The sequence below is a fragment of the Cibotium barometz genome, chromosome 6 (genome assembly GCF_041138505.1).
Source record: "Cibotium barometz isolate CiBa-2024 chromosome 6, ASM4113850v1, whole genome shotgun sequence".
Taxonomy (NCBI): Eukaryota; Viridiplantae; Streptophyta; class Polypodiopsida; order Cyatheales; family Cibotiaceae; genus Cibotium; species Cibotium barometz.
Window position 1 is genome coordinate 3,310,617 of NC_141051.1, and position 20,712 is coordinate 3,331,328.

At 46.5% G+C, this 20,712-nt stretch overlaps 1 protein-coding gene and 1 pseudogene across 3 annotated transcripts in view; one reads left to right on the forward strand and one right to left on the reverse strand.

The window, feature by feature from the left end:
* LOC147637352 (c-Myc-binding protein) overlaps positions 1-20,712 on the forward strand; it is a 124,986-nt gene that overhangs the window by 17,927 nt on the left and 86,347 nt on the right. The window lies entirely within an intron of this gene.
* Positions 1-20,712, reverse strand: part of LOC147637353 (photosystem I reaction center subunit XI, chloroplastic-like) — a 30,892-nt pseudogene that overhangs the window by 6,843 nt on the left and 3,337 nt on the right.

A 20,712-nucleotide genomic window follows, 5' to 3' on the forward strand; every position in this document is an offset into this window, starting at 1 on the left:
GTCGGTACAATGGGTGGTACAGCAAGTACAACAAGTACAAGGATTGGTACAGCCAGTACAAATGGCTGGTACAGCAGGTACAACAAGTACAATGGCTAGAAATCATAATAAATGATTAAATACCCTTGCCTTCAGTATTTCTTCGTGATGGAAGCCTCCAAAACAGTCCCCAACAGCCGGTATTCTTCATGGGCAGCCTTCAAGAGAGAGAGAAAGAGAGTAGCCATCATTAGGGCAGCCTGTAACGGTGGTAGAGGCTAGTGTGACGCAAGAGAGCCTCTATTAATGAAGAGAGGGCTCCAATTTATAGATTTGGGCCTCCCATGAGCTAAAATGGCAAGAGAAGGCTACAATGACAAGTGAAGAGCCACACAATAGCTGAAGTGACAAGTGTGAGGCCACTTGTCTCACTTTGATCCACTTTCTAACAAGTGTCAGGCCACTTGTCTCACTTTGGTTCACTTTCTTGCCACATGTCCCAATCTAAGAGATGGGTCCTTCCATAAACTTTATCTCTAAAAATATCCCAACTAGTAGACATTTTGTCATAGGCACTTTGCCAACTCTTGGTATCTGCTCAATTTGTGATGTAATCAGGCGAACAGAATTTCCATCGGAGTTAGACCAAAAATAGCAACTCCTAAATTTTAGGAGTGTGGTCCTTTGTATTCTAGGATAATCCCCCATTCCCAAAGCTTGTACTTTCCAAATATTTAGACATCCTGGTGTCCACCAGACCCCTTTCATACTGGGAAATGTCTAGGCTGGTGACACTACCAACCCACCTGGGTACTCGAACAGAATGCGGAGCCTCCTGCTACTGTGGGGGCTCATCTCGAGCCGCGGGCTCAACCTCCTCAATTGACTTAGGTTGTCTAGCTGGAACAATCGAGTGGGAATCATCATCAGAATCATCTGGGTCTCCAAGAAGTGGCGGCTCATCAACAGTGGAAACTAGAACATGCTTATCAAAAACCACATCTCTGCTGACGACGACCTCGTTTCTCTCTGGATCATACAACCTGTATTCCTTGAAAAGAGAGTTATATCTCACAAAAACAAGCTTTTGGGACTTTGAGTCAAGCTTCCCCCTCTGCTTCTTTGGAATGTGAACATATGCATCACTCCCAAACACACGGAAATGGGAAACATCTGGTTTCTGCCAAAATACGCCTCAAAGGGAGTCGTGTTTGGTACTGAAGTCGTTGGAGAACGGTCGAGGATATGGACCGCCGTAGCCACAACCTCCCCCCAAAGTGGATGAGGAAGATCACGATGCTCTAACATCGTCCTCGCTATCTCCACCACAGTCTTGTTCTTTCGCTCAACTACTCCATTCTCTAAAGGCGAACCAATATTGGCCAGCTCCCACTTGATGCCATGTTCCGCACAAAACTGCATGAATGCATTGGAAGAAAACTCTCCTCCTCTTTCAGCCCTAAGCCTTTATCTGTAAGCCAGACTCTTTCTTCACTATCACATGCCACTACTTGAACCGAGCAAAAGCTTGGTTCTTCTGTGAAAGAAAATAAACCCAAGTGAATCTGCTACAATCATCAAGGAGCAGCATAAAATACAAAGAACCTCCCAAGGATGGCGTCTGCATGGGACCACACAAGTCAGTGTGTACCAACTCCAAAGGTTTGGAAGCTCGTGTGGAAGCCTACTTCGGAAAAGATTCCCTTTGTTGCTTACCATGAATGCAAGAACTACAACGTCCCTGCCTGCTGTCCACATCTGGCAAGCCAACCACCATCTGGTCCCGGAAAGCTCACCATAGCGCATCCACATTCAAGTGGCCAAACTGAAAGTGCCACAAGTCACCAATCTGAGAGCTTGTCAATGAGGAGAGTGCTGAGAGTTTGTATATACCATTCTCCACTCCGCCTTCCCAAACAACCTGGCCAGTCTCTCGATCCCATAGAGCAACAAAATGCTCCTCAAACTCCACCCGGAATCCAGTCTTGCAAACCTCATGCACTTACAACAGATGAAAACCAAGTGCGGGGACGTAAAGAACATGAGAGGAATGCTTCCCCCCTCTGCCATCGGGAATGATCTCCATCCGGCCCTCATTGTGAATTGGTATGAGGGAATTGTCGCCAATGAAAATGCGACCCGATTGTCGTTTAAGATCCTGAAAGAAGTCACGGGAAGGAGTCATGTGCATGGAAGCACCACTATCAAGAATCCACTCCCGAGTGTCTATGGCAGTGAAGCCAATTGCCTCCTCGCTTGAAGAAGATGAAGCATCGGTGTCCAACATCTCCAAGTGCACAAAGGCTGGAGTCTTTGCAGCTGAAGCTGAAGAATCAACATTCTTCCCAGTCTGCTTGGGACACTTCCTCCAATAGTGGCCTTTCTCGCCACAATCATTACAGGTCCTCTCGGCCTTCAGTTTCTCACGGTCTGAATCGGGCTTCTTCTTAGAAGACTTCTCCGATGAACTGCTTGGGACACTTCCTCCAATAGTGGCCTTTCTCACCACAATCATTACAGGTCCTCTCGGCCTTTAGTTTCTCACGGTCTGAATTGGGCTTTTTCTTAGAAGACTTCTTCGATGAAGACTTCCCTTTGCCCTTGTTGTTGTTGTTACGGCCTTTCGACCGTTGGCCAGTCAAGGCCTTAGAACCTCCGTCCTGTGGAGGGTTCGTAAATCGCTCTTCTTGGTCCAAGACCATTGGCACAAGCTCCTCCCATGTGATGGTGTTGAGCTTGCCACTGGTGATCATAGAGGAGTAAAATGCTGAGTACTAAGAGGGCAAATGGGGCAACAACGTGATGGACATATCCTCTGATGATATCTCTTTCTCCGCCTAGAGAACCTCCTGCTGAAGAGTCTGCAACTTGTTGATGTGCTCCCGCATCGTCGACGAATTTGCAGGATTCATCACCCGCATCTGAACTTCCAAGGAGATCCTCTTCATGGGTGATACCGTGTTGTACAAAGAAGCCAAATGCTACCAAATCCGTTTGGCTAGCGTCATATGCTTTATGTGATTGGTCATGTGTGGTGTGCAATTTAGGAAGATGAAAGAACGGATGTGGGCATTAACACGATCCCATAACTGTGCCTGTGCCTGTGCCTCCCGTTCCTTCCGTATAGAGGGTAACTCCCCATCTTCCAACTCCGGCCGTGGAACCCCAACAACAATGAAATCAGCCAAGTCATAAGACTCCAAAACAGACTCCATCATTACCTTCCATATGCCGTAGTTGTTCCCGTCCAACTGTTGGTCCACCGAGAACGTGAGGAGTTGTCACGTGCACACCCATCAGGTGTACAAGTGGCATGGCATCATCAAGCATTAATCAGGACATTTATACATTATTCAGGCATTTTCAGCATATGCAAACATATGTTTGGGCCTGTTTTCAGTACCACCATCAGTACATTAGCCATCTTCAGAACATAAAGGCATTTAGAGCATTTATGGCATGTAGTTGGGGCTGTTATGATCAGCCGACAGCACCTCTACAGCAGCCGACAGCATTTATGGCATTTATGGGCAGGTCGTGAGCATCTAGGAGCTGGCCAACAGCAGCAAGGCTGGCCGACCAGCAGCATCTCACCATATATATAGAAGCGCATTATTCTTCAGCAGTTAGGCACTTTTCCCTTCAGCATTTCCACCTTGGGAGCATAGGGAGTCTCCAGCATTAGCATATATTCAGCATTAAGGCAGTTTCCAGCACATCATCATCATCAAGCATCAGAATCAGTCCATCATCTCAGCTTCTCTTCAGTGTTTCCTTCCCAGGAGACTAGGGAAGTCAACGGGACAGCCCATGATCTCATCTCTCCTCAGCGTTTCTCATCCATGGAGCAAGGGAGAAGCAGATCAGCAGTTTAGCCAACATATTCAGCACATGCTTCATCATTCCTACCTCCTACATAGAGGGAAGCGGTGGACCTCAGCATTGGAGCAGGGATCAGTCCTCAGCATTGGAGCAGGGATCAGTCCTCAGCATCAGCATTCACCATATCCCTGTCATCCCGAGAAGGATCTTCATCTAGGACAGCATCATAGATCTATTTTTTTTTCCTAGAAAGGAGACTTCTATTAAGTATGAAAAAATTTTACAAAATGGAGATTTCACACCAAGAAGGTGGAGATCTCAACCAATCAGGAGCCCTGTGCTGCCAATAGGGTCCCCAATGAGAGGACGTGAAAAAGATACCAATGTCCCACTCTCATAAATTGGCCGCGCTTCCTCTCCGCAGCCCTCGAAGATCCGTGGATTCTGGCCCAGGTAGCCATGATGGTGTGAATAATATCACTCCAAGTCCTGCAAAGACACTGAGAAACAAGAACGGGAGTACCCTCAATAGCCTCGGTGCATCTAGCCTTCTAGATATTCTTGGCTGAAATGTTAGCAATAATCTCCCAAGAACTGTCTAACCTGTGTGCCGGAGGGACAAAGTGTGAAAGTGGCAAATCCTGAAGACAACACTGCCGAGCAACTCCTTGCCTAACCATAATGGCCAAGCTCGTGTCAGTCCCCTCGAATCTCAGCTGTGGCCCAGACTGTGTGGACCAAATAATAGAACCAAAAGAAATGATAGCATCCCTCTTAATCCTACCAACGAGGTGTGCAATTGCAGAGCCAAACCCTCTGTGCCCCATAAACAATGGTAAATTGACTCCGAAACTCCTGCACATCTAGGGCATGCTAGGCAAGCACCAGTAACTGACCTCCACTGATTGGTGGCCAGGCCACCATGAAGAGAAACCCAGATAAAGGAGGAAATCTGTGGCTTCCTATAAGAATGCAAAATCTCCGCCAAAAAACCCTCTGAATGTCAGTTGAAATGCCGTAAGATTCCCGATGGGGTCTAAGAGTAGGGACACTCTGAATGTGTCCCAAGATAAGATGTCTGGCATTCCGCACTGTATAACTGAAAAAAGGCATGCTTTTCAAGGTGTTACAAGCATCCTTCCACCCCCACTCACCGGGGTTCCAATGCAAATGTCTGATAGGGCAGCCACCATACAACCAAAGGCTAACACTCTCTGTGATCATCCTTGGGGGGGGGGGGTGGGTGTCAACAAAGACGTGCTTCCCTAACCTGCCAACAACTCTGACTGGAAGAATCTGGGGGCCCTCAATAAGGTCCTGCACGTCACATCTCTCCAACTGCCATCCATCCTGTACAGAAAAAAAGACCGGTACATCATCCTCCCTAGGCAAGGGGAGACCCATAACCTGAAGAGGAACACCTGTCCCAGAAAAAACCCCAAACCAAAAATGATGACGGTCTTCCAAGAAAGATCCAGTAATCCAGTGGTTGGGAATGGCCGCGTCAATCTGTGCAATCCTCCGACTAAAGCCTCTCAAATGCTGCGTGAGATCCAATCTCTGTACCTCGGTGAGGCTCTGAAGCCTCTTCCAAGTCAACACTGTGGGGCAAAGCGTCTCCCATCCAGCCCAAAGAATATGCATTGCTGCCCCAAGAGGCCTACCATGCACATCTAAGATCAAATCATTCCACTGAATGGGTTGCCGGTTAACTTCCTCCGCTGAACGCGGGGGGTGTGCACCAAAAAACTCCTCAGGCAGTCCCAAGCCCGTAGGAGGGACCTAACCAGGGGGGATGAAGGGGAGCGGTGAACTGCATCCGAGAAAATAAAGCGTGAGCCGAGAGTCTAGTCACCTCTGCGAACAGGGACACACTTCATGATCTGCTGCATGAGAAAGTCCTTCAAAGGCTCAGAGCCTGGAAGAAAGCCCCTAACAACCAGCTTACATAGCAAAGCCTTACATTGCACCTCAGGGTCAATGATATTCAATCCCCCTTCCTGCTTAGGCCTGATAATGGTTTCCCAAGCAACTCTAGCCCTGGTGTGTGCATTTCCATCAAGCCCTGACCAAAGAAAGTTTCGAATAAGGCGACGAAGCTGTCCAATGCAGCCCTTATGAAAAATCCAGCACGAAGCGATAAACCAAGTCGTGGCTAGCAAAACTTGGTTAACCACCAAAGCTCTAGAGGCCAAGTCGAGCTTCCTCCTACTCCAGTGATGAAGTTTGCTTTTAATGCTTAAGAGCACTGGAGCAAACTGTTGTGCAGGGGAGATGTCAACACCCACCTGACAACCACGGTATCTAGCAGAGCATCCTCTCTCAATCCAAGTAAAACCGACATCTGTACCCCAATCTGCAAGAGGAGAATCAACCCACAACACCAGGGGCAGCCCGAAGAAACCTGCTCATAGCCTGTAACTCGCGGCGCCGCCCGGGGGACTAGGGCCTTTGACACACTTGTTGATACCATCAATGCATATTAAAACATTTAAACATGGCCACAACCTTAACACATATCCATCATCACTTTGCATAAAACATAAAAGCTGGACAAAACATCCACAAATGCTGAAAATGGAGCTTGCACGTGTGACACCGCATAGAGGCCGGAATGGGCCGACCCCCCCCCCCCCCCCCCCCCTTGGAGTATTTTATTACCCAAGGAGAATAATATCATGTACAAGCTTTGAGGGCCTTACTCTCCCCATGGGAGATGCCGGATTATCCATATACAAATGCCATAACACAGCCCAACACAAGGCAACTCAGCCGGAATATAGAGTGTAGAAATGCCGAGCCAACAACATAATCCATATACCTCCGTGTGGGTACTGATTCTTCCCCAAAAACCACGGGTCTTCATGCATCAGAGCTGGTACAGCAAGTACAACTCTCCATTCAGCCGGTTTAGCTGGTACGGTGGTTGGTACAACAGGTACGGTGGTTGGTACAACAAGTACATCAAGTACAAATGTTGGTACAGCAAGTATAGTGTCTAGTACAGTAGGTACAGTGGTTGGTACAGCAAGTACAAAAGTTGGTACAGCCAGTACAATGGGTGGTACAACAAGTACAAGTACAAGGATTGGTACAGTCAGTACAATGGCTGGTACAATAGGTACAAAGGCTGGTACAAACAAGTACAATGGCTAGAAATAATAATAAATGATTAAATACCCTTGCCTTCAGTATTTCTTCGCGATGGAAGCCTCCAAAACAGTCCCCAACAGCTGGTATTCTTAATGGGCAGCCTTCAAGAGAGAGAGAAAAAGAGTAGCCATCATTAGGGTAGCCTGTAACAGTGGTAGAGGCTAGTGTGCAGCAAGAGAGCCTCCATTAATGAAGAGAGGGCTCCAATTTATAGATTTGGGCCTCCCATGAGCTAAAATGGCAAGAGAAGGCTACAATGACAAGTGGAGAGCCACAAAATAGCTGAAGTGACAAGTGTGAGGCCACTTGTCTCACTTTGATCCACTTTCTAACAAGTGTCAGGCCACTTGTCTCACTTTGGTCCACTTTCTTGCCACGTCCCAATCTAAGAGATGGGTCCTTCCATAAACTTTATCTCTAAAAATATCCCAACTGGTAGACATTCTATCATAGGCACTTTGCCAACTCTTGGTATCTGCTCAATTCCAGATGTAATGACGCGAACAGAATTTCCATTGGAGTCGGGCCAAAAATAGCAACTCTCCTAAATTTTAGGAGTGCGGTCCTTTGTATTCTAGGATAATCCCCCATTCCCAAAGCTTGTACTTTCCAAATATTTAGACATCCTGGAGTCCACCAGACTCCTTTCATACTGGGAAATGTCCAGGCTGGTGACATCCTCCCTAACTTCTTAAAAGTTGTCCGCAACTTTAAGCTTCAAGCCATATATTCAAGATATAATCATGTCCCATCAAGTGGGCAAGATGAGACAGTCTCAAAAATCCAATATAATGGAAGAATCCATGTCCCAAAGAAATGAGTGAGACTAAATAAGTCTCCATAATACCAATATCAAAATCATGTCCCAAAATAAATGGGCGAGAATTCGGTGGAAGATATGCTAGACACAGGCACAAGAGCCAATTGTGTCTCAATCACCAATATCAATGAGATAATCATATGCCAATGAAAATCACCAACTAGGTGCTAAGACACTTTAATAAGTGCCATGCACAAGAAACTAGTGCCTCGCACAGAAACATGTGCTATGCACACAAACTGGTGCCATTCAAGAGCACAAACCATGGTGACAGAGAAGTTCGTTCTCCATAGTTATGGCAATCCTTTCTCCCAATCCCAACAGTTTCCATGTTCTCCCATCATACAATCCCAACTCTGATCAACAAGCATGGTGTGGAAACAATGAAACACTCACTCCACAATCGCAATACGAATCCACGTGTATGGTGGAGTGTTCATTGAATTGCCCTCTCACAATCCCAACATGAATCCACATGCATGGTGAGATGAACAATGAACCTCTTGGCCTCTGTATGGTCTAATATGGCTTAAAAATAAATAAATCCATGTCCCAAATAAATGAGCGAGACAAAACAGTCCCATTAGTCCAGATATCATAATCATGTCCCAAGTAAATGGGCGAGACAAATCGGTCCCATAAGTCCAGATATCATAATCCATGTCTCAAGTAAATGGGCGAGACAAAATAAGTCTCTTGCCAACAAGGCATCGGTCCACATGACCCTTGGCATAGATATAAGCCCCGTGCAAACCAGGCGTCATGTCCACTTTACCACTTGCACTCCATGTTGGTACTCTGACCACACACCTTGGATGAGAGGTGGGCTCAAGTAACAAGATAAAATAATCACTCGTCGCAGGCATAGATAACATGGTGTTCCATAAGCTTTTCTGCTACACATAGTTTATAGGCATTTCGGCCACCAATAGTTTGTAGGCATTTCGGCCACCAACTCACACTACCCTCTCAAGTGCCCATGTTCCCTTCCATCTGCTCTCTATTGTTCCACTCAGATATGGTAGAAACAATCTTCAAGAGAGAACGTAGGACAAGAGAATACTACACACGGCATGTTGTGCTCAACACTACCCTCTGAAGTGCCCATGTTCCCTTCCATCTGCTCTCTATTGTTCCACCCACACATGGTAGAAACAATCTTCAAGAGAGCACGTAGGACAAGAGAACACTACACAGGGTATGTTGTGCTTGTCACTATCCTTTGAAGTGCCCATGTTCCCTTCCATTTGCTCTCTATTGTTCCACCCACACATGGTAGAAACAATCTTCAAGAGAGCACGTAAGACAAGAGAACACTACACAAGGTATGTGAACCATGAGTTCGATAAGTCCAATGCATCCCAAATAAAGGGAGCCATAAAGAATAATCCATCCCAGTAAAAGGGAGTCATAAACATAATCCATAAACCTGAGGATGGATCCAAATCCCTAGAAAAGAAGACCAGGAATCCATAGACTTGTATACCATAATCCTTGTATACCATAACTCTTACCACATACTCCGTGCAAACCACACACCTTGGAGTAGAGGTGGACTTTATCCATAAAAGCATCATATCCATGAGATATCCAAAGATTTCTTCTCTATAAACTCGGACAGATTCATCCATAGAAATTGCTTGTGAAGCCCAATATCTATATAAATCTCATCCAAGAAAGAAATCTCCATAGATATAATCCATCCCAATAAAGGGAGCCATAAACAATGTTTCCCTGAAACCATGTCAAGGCAAACAACACCACCTTTCTTCTTGCATGGCTATACAAGGGTTAGTGAACATCAAAAACACTTCATAGCAAAAGCATTAACTTTGCAAACTCAAAGTATACTTAGCGTTTCTTTGCCAGGTTGGTCATGAAGCCAAAAGAAATATCTCCTCACCATATCCTTAAGATATCCCGAGATATATCTCCATATAGCTTGCCTGTAAGCTTGATAATATAATCCACAATATCCATATGGAAAGAGTGCTAAACGTTTGCACATAAAGCCAACTCCACACTTCCAAGATAAAATTTTGTGAATTCATAAATCCTTAGATCAACAAGATGTCTACTGTTCATGCTCTTGCTTCATAAGCTATGAAGCGGCTGGCCATGCTTAACAGCAATGATGGTAAGTGTGGTCCCCACTTGAGATCTTTTCTCTTCCTTATTGATAGAAGGAAGCCTCCGCTTCCAAGAAAGCCTACGCTCTGATACCAATGTAACGCGCGGTGCCGCCCGGGGGACTAGGGCCTTTGACACACTTGTTGATACCATCAATGCATATTAAAACATTTAAAGATGGCCACAACCTTAACACATATCCATCATCACTTTGCATAAAACATAAAAGCTGGACAAAACATCCACAAATGCTGAAAATGGAGCTTGCACGTGTGACACCGCATAGAGGCCGGAATGGGCCGACCCCCCCCCTTGGAGTATTTTATTACCCAAGGAGAATAATATCATGTACAAGCTTTGAGGGCCTTACTCTCCCCACGGGAGATGCCGGATTATCCATATACAAATGCCATAACACAGCCCAACACAAGGCAACTGAGCTGGAACATAGGCTGTAGAAATGCCGAGCCAACAACATAATCCATATACCTCCGTGTGGGTACTTCCCCAAAAACCACGGGTCTTCATGCAATAAAGCTGGTACAGCAAGGACAACTCTCCATTCAGCCGGTACAGCTGGTACAGTGGGTGGTACAGCCGGTACAGTGGGTGGTACAGTAGGTACAGTGGCTGGTACAGCAAGTACAAGAAGTACAAACGCTAGTATAGTAAGTACAATGACTAGTACAGTAGGTACAATCGCTGGTATAGCAGGTACAGTGGTTGGTAAAGCAAGTTCAGAAGCTGGTACAGCTGGTACAGCAAGTACAACAAGTACAAGGATTGGTACAATCAGTACAATGGCTGGTACAGTAGGTACAAAGGCTGGTACAACAAGTACAATGGCTAGAAATCATAATAAATGATAAAATACCCTTGCCTTCAGTATTTCTTCACGATGGAAGCCTCCAAAACAGTCCCCAACAGCCGGTATTCTTCATGGGCAACCTTCAAGAGAGAGAGAAAGAGAGTAGCCATCATTAGGGTAGCTTGGGACGGTGGTAGAGGCTAGTGTGTAGCAAGAGAGCCTCTATTAATGAAGAGAGAGGGCTCCAATTTATAGATTTGGGCCTCCCATGAGCTAAAATGGCAAGAGAAGGCTACAATGACAAGTGGAGAGCCACACAATAGCTGAAGTGACAAGTGTGAGGTCACTTGTCTCGCTTTGATCCACTTTCTAACAAGTGTCAGGCCACTTGTCTTACTTTGGTCCCCTTTCTTGCCACATGTCCCAATCTAAGAGATGGGTCCTTCCATAAACTTTATCTCTAAAAATATCCCAACTGGTAGACATTCTGTCATAGGCACTTTGCCAACTCTTGGTATCTGCTCAATTCCAGATGTAATGACGTGAACAGAATTTCCATCGGAGTCGGGCCAAAAATAGCAACTCTCCTAAATTTTAGGAGTGCGGTCCTTTGTATTCTAGGATAATCCCCCATTCCCAAAGCTTGTAAAACCCCATGTGTGCCATAGTGCCCTCCAAAAAACCCCAATCCACTCTGTCATAAGCTTTTTCAAAATCAAGCAAAAGAATGCCAAGAGGCTGCTGACTAGCCTTTGCCCACTCGATGTTATCAAATATACTCCTTCCTTGGAGGAACCCATTCTGGGTTTCATGGATAGTCCTTTGGAGAATCGGCTGCAACCTGATACTCAAGGCTTTAGCTAAGATTTTATATGCAGAACCAAGGAGGGTGATGGGCCTCCATTGCTTGATGTCAATCTTGTCCCCACTCTTGGGGATAAGGTGAATCAGTCCCTCCGTGAGGTATGGAGGCATCATACCCGACACCCACATTTCCTGAAGGGCAACAGTGATAGCATCTCCAATATGATCCCAAAAAAGAATAAAGAAGTTGGGAGAAAGACCATCATCCCCGGGGCATGAACCACTGGAAAGAGCATGCAGAGCGTGAAGGAATTCATCCTTCGAGAAAGGGGCATCCAAGGAGGAACACATAGCATCTGTAATGAGCCTGGGCATGCACTCCCAAACTTTCTGCCGTGCCACATTTCTCTGAGGGGAGGGCACCTGTGCAGTCAACAAAGACCGATAAAATTTTGAAGCAATATCCCTCACCTTATCAGGCTCAATCTGAACCTCACCCCGTGAATCCTACAAGTACCTCACAGAGTCCCTGTTATGGGAAGGCCCGTGTGCTGAAAAAAACTCTTTGTTGCATCTGCCACCCATATGAGTCCAAAAGGCCTCGTTCAAATATAAGGCGAACTTAGCTCTCCTGTCCATGGCCAACTGCAGCTCTGCTGTAACTGTGGTCAAGAGATCTGTAATCCAAGTCACATGTGGATGCTTTTCATGTTCCCTCTGAAGAGCAGCAATCCTACGCCTAATATCTCTCTCCTTGTCCAGAGCCTCCTACTTCTTAGACAAGGCAATGCTATGATAATGATGGCTGGTTCTCTCAAGAGCTAGCGCAATATTATGACGAGGATCATGACCGTCACAAGATCTCCATCTCTCTCTGATCTCAAGGGAAATGTTAGCATCTATATAAAGAGAGTCAGGGACACGCATATGGGGAGAGGCCGAGCGAGCCCCAGGCTCCCTGAGACACAAAACGACGGGGCAATGATCGGATTTGGTGGTGCCAGGCATAATAGCAATGGTGCCTCCTCTGTCCAAGGACCAATCATCCACATAAAACCTGTCCAGACGTGCAAAGATGCTCTCATCCCCGCTCCTGTGGTTATGCCAAGAGAAAGATAAGGAATTTGGCCTTCTCTGGAAGTCATCCTCAGAGTCTAGCAATCCCTGCCAAAAAAGGAAAGCGTGAACCTCTCCCATGAGGCTCGCTCCAAAGGGTGTAAACCCCCTTCGCGTCCACCCTTCTTGTCAGAAGGTTGCTCAACCATATTAAAATCTCCTCCCACTATCCAATGATCAACTTGGGGAATGACATTTGTAATGGTGTCCCAAAAGGCCATCCTTTCACCTCTCATGTTAGGTGCATAGATATTCAAGATTCCCAATTTCTGACCCTCATGCATGATCAAGATCCACTGCGCTCTAGCAGGGATGATAACACCGTGCCCAATAACATGAGGTATAATAGATGCTGCCACTGAAATACAAACACCCCCTCTAGTCCCAACTGCCAAGGACTAGAAGGTGTGGCCATAAAGCATCTTACCAGTTTTGCCTGAGATCTATCCAGCAGGGTGAAGCTGGTCCTTCAGAAGGCGCTTCCTACCACGGGTGGGAAGCCCTCCAAGGCCCTAAACATTCCATGAGACAATTCTCATGGAAGAGAAGAGGGTTTGACCCCCGATCTAAGAAGACGATGGGCAGCCTGAGGACGCCTCTCATAATGCTGGAGGACGGGAAAATCCACAGGGCAAAGTCCATTGACATGCCCATGTCCGAGGCCCTGCACCGTGCCTGCATATGTACGAGAAACCTGTTCGCCCTGCGGGGCATCAAGGGCAATGGCATCATGCTGAAAATCCTGCAATACATGATCCCCACTGTGCTGAACATCCTGCATATCATCCCCTCCAAGTAGAGAGGACTCCACAAGATCATCCTGATCTGAAATATCATCTCTCTAAAAAGATGCATCAGCTGACACATTCCTCTGACCAGAAACATTATCTATCTGCACGTGATCTGAGAAAGCCTTCCCATCAATCGCACCAGGGGGGCGGGCGTGAGAGACAACACGCCACACCTGGCGGACTGAAGGACGGAAAGGAACCAAGGGAGGTGGCGCCTGAGAGGCACGCTTACGAGGCCTCCTGCGACCTCGAGCCCGAGGACAATCTCGAGCAAAGTGACCTTGTTGGTGACAAACCCGGCACTGATCGGGTTTACCTGCAATCTCCATACGTTGCTTCAAAGGGCCACAAGGGCTCGGAAGCAAAACATAGTCCTCAAAGAGCTCGGCAAGAACCATGACCCTGGGGACAGCACCGCCGAGGCAGTGACCACCTGGGCAGAAGATGTCGGCAAGGCGTGAAGGGGGGGCACTTGAAGAACAAGCCCAAAGGCAGACCTGATGGCCTATAACATAGGCCAATATGCGCGCGGAAGACCTGGAAATCTGAGAGTAATCGGGAAACGGTTCCGGTCTTCCTCAATAGGGTCAAAATAGCTTGAGTAGGGAAGAAAGAATATCTTCCTCGGGCCCAATGGCAAAGGGCTGCCCTTCAAAACCTTTGAGGCTGCGTCCTCAGAGTCAAAATCCACTTGGAAGAAACCTCTTCCAAGCAAGCTGACATCTCGAAAGTGTAGAGCGAGGTCGGAGGGCAGAGCCGCCAGGACCCAATCCCGAGCTTGGAGACGGGACGGGTGAGATCCAAAGATATTGGCAATGAGGGTCGTGTTGGAGTCTTTCTCTATTTCGGCGTAGAGGACCGCGAGCTCGGCTTCGGAGAGAACAATGGTTCACCCGGCCGAGGGAGAATGATTAGCCATGATGCTAATCGAAGAAAAAGGCCGACTTGAACCCGGATGATGAGCAATCCGAAACAAGGGGAAGAGGAAGGCGACGAGGCGGAGGAAAGGAAAGGAGGGAGGAAAAATGAACAGCAAAGAAGGGAAGAAAGGGGGAGAGGCTGGACACAAAGGCGAAGAGGGGCGGGGGAGGGGCAGCACAGCAGTGCTGTACTGAGGGAAGAGGCGGAGGAAGGAGGGGAGGCAATTAGAGGCGAAATGGGCGGGCAAAGGCAAGGAGGGGAGGCGGAGGAGGAAGGGGGGCGAAGCGGCAGGCAGCGATGGAGGAAGAGGGGTGCAGCGATGGAGGAGAGAGTGGCGCAACGATGGAAGAAGGAAGCGATAGGAAGGAAACGAGGAAGGAGGGGGCAGCGATGAGGGAAGGAAGCGACGGCAGAGAGGAAGGGAACGAGCGATAGGAAGGGAACGAGTCAGGCAGCGATGGAGGAAGGGGGGCGCAGCGAAGGAGGAATGAGGGGCACAGCGAAGGAGGAGGGAAGCGATTCAGGTTCGGGGAGCTCGCCGGCCGTGCGCAGTTCACTAAGGTCTCATCATAGATCTATTTAGATCTCATTGTAACCCATTCATCTAATATAGCTGCATTCCATTGCATTGACACTATTTGTCTATCTCTTAAGCATCATTAAGTGAAGTTTAGTTAGCCTAAGGTTGTGATTACTACGATCAACCCCTCACATGTCACAGGAGTGTTGGGATCTTCACGTGCTTCTCAGCCATCTCAAGCAAATCTGCCATCTCAAGGGTTCACAAGGTCTTGTGAAGGAGGGTGGGTGGGAAAAAAGAAGTAGAGGTTGCAAATAAAATGCAAGGTGGCTGTCCAACGGTGACGGCTGCCTTCTACCCGATCTCCAAGTCCCATACAGCCCAAATAGTCTTCAATCAGCACCTCAAATCAGCAAACCCTCGACGTCCCATTGTCTCCAAGCTTCAAGCCACACGGAGCTCTGATACCATGTCAGAATGCACAGTGGAAATGAAGACAACTACTGTAGAGAGCAAGACACAAATGAAAGAGAGAGAGAAGCTGTGTAACCCTGCTATATACACCAAATAAAATCCTGAAAATGTACAATATGGAGTGTGGGGGCAAGGGGCCATTTTATATGGCCCCAGGTTGCTGGCCGGCCAGCCCATAAACAGCCGACAGCAGCCTGACTGCTCACGACAGTTGGCGAGGATACATCCAGTTGGCTAGCACTGAGGGACAGGTCAGGCAGCACCAGAGTAGTCAGGCAGCACCTGAATGCAGCTGACAGCCCAAACACACCTCTAGAAAATAGGAAAAAATACACGGAGAGTGAGGAAAAATGGGAAGACACTAAAATGGGCGGGCACACCCACAACAGAGGCCCTGACATAGTGTACAGATAGGAGATGATTGCTAACAGGCATATGCGTGGGTGATACGGACACGTGTACGGAGCTGACGGAGCTGTACGGACATGCACAAACCCTAAAACTGCTCCAAAAATTGCTTTTTGGAGGTTTTTTATCGCTCGAAAACCATTCAAACAGGTTTTATATCAGTTTTCTTGCCAGAAAGAGCTTTTCCATGGTTTTCTTCATCGACAAGGTTGTAGGAGTTGTGGAGATTATTGATGGGAACTTGGACTACTTGAACTTGGATTTGAACTTGGATATGAACTTGGACATACAGCTTTGATATGGAACATAGAGCTTGGACATGGAGCATAGACATGAAGAACTTGGACATAGAGCTTGGGCATGGAACTTGGACATGAACATGGCACTTAGACATATAGCTTGGACATGGATCTGGACTTGGATTTGGACTTGGTTTTGGATTTGATCTGGACTTGGACTCGTTGGATTGCCTGGTGAGAGATACTTGTGGGTCATCCCTGTGGTGTGCTTGGCATCAGAGATCTTGTGCCTTGACATCGACATCGACTTGGATATCCTACATCAGCATATCTGTTTGTTTTGTATTCATTGATTGTATTGATCCTGGCCAGCGTGCCCGTGGATTGTTCCTGAATAAATTCCTGGAAGGGGGCGGGGCCCATTCCCCGCTCAATGTGGTGTACTGTGCAAGATCCCTATTCCCTTTTCTCTCTCCCCTCTCTCTCTATATCTTTATCTCTTGGACATGTGGTTGAATCTGTCACGGCACGCTTCGCTGGGCTTACAGCAAGAATATGATTTCATTTTGAAGAATGGCGCTTTGGATCTAGTTGACTTGTCTTTCGGCAAGAAAGCTATTGGTATGAAGTGGGTCTATAAGATTAAACCGAAGTCTGATGGTGGCATTGCGCTACAAAGCCAGACTTTTTATTGCTTTTTCAAATCATTATCCAATCCTCTCTTACCCTAAAATCTACCTGTCAGAAAATTAAGTTAGGAGATTATGATGAGACCTTTACTCCCACTCCTTGTATGACCACCTTCATGTGTATCATAGCACATCAAGGTCTTTGAAAGAAACAGTCATATAGTCCACACATCAAATAACTCTCGTCCTACTAGAGCTCCCAGGGACTCCCACTCCTTGTATGACCACCTTCATGTGTATCATAGCACATCAAGGTCTTTGAAAGAAACAATCAGATAATCCACACATCAAAACGGACGTTGTAGTCCCTTGATTTGTAGTGCTTGAAAACCCCCGGATACATGAGGAATTAGAATGGGGTGCTATGAAACGGCCACCATTGTGTTTTTTACCAAAAACGCAAGCTCTCTTAAATCGGTTGCTGCTGGTAATCATGCACGCATATCCCTTCAATTGGAGATGCTCGGGGCTGCATCTAGGAGTTGTGTAGAGGGCTCAAGTATTGGCTTGCTCAATGGTTGAGTGTGGGGAGAGAAATCAAACCTCCACTGTTGATGGGTAGAGAAGAAGCAAAGGCAAAAACCCTAAATCATAATGAAAAGCACTAATCACAAATTAATCTCTAGTTGTGATTGGTGTAGATGATGAGCAGAGATTAAGTAAGCATAGACACTAAGAATCTTGGCTTTGATACCATGTTGGCTTTCATGGTGGATCAAACATGACGATGAAGCTTATGATGAAGGCAACATTAAGCTAAGCAAAATAAGATTAACATAATCACATAAGATAAGAGTAATGATCAGCATAATGATAGCAAGATGATGAGAAAGTGAGAGTGTTATACTCTTCCATTAGATGTGGGCCTCTTATATAGGTTGGAACACAAGTGATTAGGGCATGGTTAACCCTTAGGTAAAATCCTAATAAACTCTTGAAGTGAGCACCCATTGCTTAGTTTTGAGGGAAAGTAAGATCCTCCTCCACTTGTAGTAGGTGCCTGATTTAGATCCTCCTTTGACCATAGTCTACCATATGTATGATGGCTATAAGACCTTTAAACCATATGCCCATATCCCCAATTTCAATACACTTGATCAAAAGATGTGTCCATAGGCTGGGTTGCCCATACTTGGTTCTCTTGGGCCCGGGGCACTGGCCAGTGTCCCGCTTAAATGAATGCGAATAGTAAAGGTTATAAAACCTTTACACTAAAGAACATATATATCAATGATAGCCACTATTTTTCCCACACTCAGAATTTCGATTGTGTATGCCCCTAATTTTAGAGGGGAGAGGATATCTTTTTGGAATGCCATCATGGACTCTCTCCCTCAGGTAGATCATTGGATTGTTGGAGGGGACTTCATAATGGTTGAGCAACCTGTTGATAAAACAGGGGGGCTGATGGGAGAAACAGAAATTAGGGTTAGGTCATGTGGGAGACATACACAGAGAAGCACAAGGGAGAGAGAGAGAGAGAGTTGTGGGGATAAGTCAACTCATGAGGCATGAGTGTGTGACTCCCCTATCACACATGTATATTGCACTAGTACACATAGTGCACTTAGTACATTAAAAGTACTAAGTGTACTATGTACTATAACTTATGGGCTTGTACACACTATAAGGGTGGGCATAACGCCTTTACCCCAACAACCTCCCACTTAAAAGGCAAAGTGCCCTTAAGTAAAGAAAAAGAAAAATCAGCATGTACATGATAATATACAAGGCCATATCAAGGCTGAAACTGGCCTCATCCAATGCCCATCAAGTGTCTGCAATGAGCAAACCGCTCCGGAGGCAAACTCTTCGTCAACAGATCAGCCGGGTTGTCATCCGTATGAATCTTAACAAGCTGAATTTGCTTGTTCTCTATCACCTCTCTGATGAAGTGATACTTCACATCCACATGCTTCGTCTTTGCATGAAAAACAGGGTTCTTTGCCAATTGAATGGCACTCTGACTGTCACAATGCAACAATGGAATATCCCCTGTATAGCCCAAATCAACCACTAACCGAGATAGCCATAATGCCTCCTTGCAAGCCTCTGTGGCTGCAATATACTCGGCCTCTGTAGTAGATAAGGCAGTGCACTTCTGCATCCTGGATATCCATGACACAGCACCTCCTGTGAATGTAAATACATAACCGGTAGTAGACTTCCGGTTATCTGGATCACCGGCATAATCCGAATCCGTATAACCATGCACTAATGCATCCTGTTTGCCAAAACAAATGCACATATCCTGTGTGCCCTTCAGGTATCTCATGACACCTTTCACTGCTTCCCAATGCTTCTTGCCAGGGTTGGCCATGTATCTAGAAACCACTCCCACTGCAAATGCAATGTCCGGCCTAGTAGCAACCATGGCATACATGAGACTGCCACAAGCTGAAGCATACGGAATCTTGGCCATATCAGCCCTGTCTCTATCTGACTGTGGGCTGTCCATAGCACTGAGATTCACATATGGAGGCAAAGGAGTACTAGCTTTCTTCCCCCCGTCCATATTGAACCTCTGCAAGACTTTGCCAATGTATTCCTTCTGAGACAAATACAACACATGCTGATTTCTGTCCCGAAGTATCCGCATACCCAAGATGTGATTTGCATCACCCAAATCCTTCATATCAAAGGTTTGATGCAGCCTCTGCTTCAAGGCATCCATCTCTTTACGAGATTTCCCGGCAATCAACATATCATCAACATACAAGATGAGGATCAATAGACTGCCATCCAAAGCTTTTTTGGTGTACAAGCAGTGATCTATGTCACTTCTCCTGAATTTTTGAGATTTCATGAATGTATCAAATTTATGATACCATTCCCTTGGTGCCTGTTTGAGCCCATAAAGACTCTTTTTCAGCTTGCATACAAGCTTCTCCTTTCCACTCACTGCATAACCCTCTGGCTGCTGCATATATATCTCCTCATGGAGATCACCGTGAAGAAAAGCAGTCTTCACATCCATCTGAATCAAGTCCAGATCATCATGCGCAACCAAAGCCAACACAGCTCTAAGTGTGGTCATTTTGACCACTGGAGAGAAGATCTCATCAAAGTCCACACCATATTCCTGCTTGAAGCCCTTAGCCACTAACCTGGCTTTGTATCTTGGCTTAGCATCTGATGCAACTTTGAGCCTGTATACCCACTTGCATGGCAAAACCTTCTTGCCTGCAGGTAAATGCACCAACTTCCATGTTCCATTTTTATGCAGAGAATCCATCTCTGACTTCATGGCACGCTCCCAAAGAGCTTTGTCTGCCCTCTGTAAAGCCTCTTTATAACATGAGGGCTCCCCACAGTCAGTGAGCATCAAGTAGTCAACCCCTGGAACAAACCTGTCAGGGGCTCTGGAGGGTCTAGTGGACCTCCGTACCCAATGACCATCATTTGCAGGTTGCTGTCCAGCCTGCATATCACCCATTGGTGGCTCCTGTTCCATGCCATAAGGCTGAAATATAATGCCCGGTATCTCCTCTAACTGTGGTATATCCATAGGGATATCTTCTGCCATCTCTGGCTGTCCATTTGGACCATTTTCAGCACCATTTAAGGGCTGGTTTTCCTGCTGTAATGGTTGATTTACAGCCCTTTGTTGTTGTCCACGATGTCCATCATCATCAAAGATGACTCTGCCAGGCTCCTGTTGCCTTGCAGGCTCCTTATACATGCATGTTTCATCAAAAATGACATCATTGCTGCGTATGATCTTTCTATTCATGGGATCCCAAAGTCTATACCCCATTTCACCTCTGTCACCATATCCTAGGAATATGCATTTGTGAGACTTAGGATCAAGTTTGGTGCGCATTTCCCTGCGTATGTGCACGTACGCAACGCAACCAAACACTCTCAAGTGCTTGTATGACGGAGGCTTCCCTGTCCATACTTCTTCTGGCACTTTCCCACCAAGCCTCGTGTTAGGTGACCTGTTTATAAGGTGAACGGCTGTCATAACAGCTTCAGCCCAAAAACCATGAGGTAATGCAGCATGTGACAACATAGAACGGACCTTCTCCTATATGG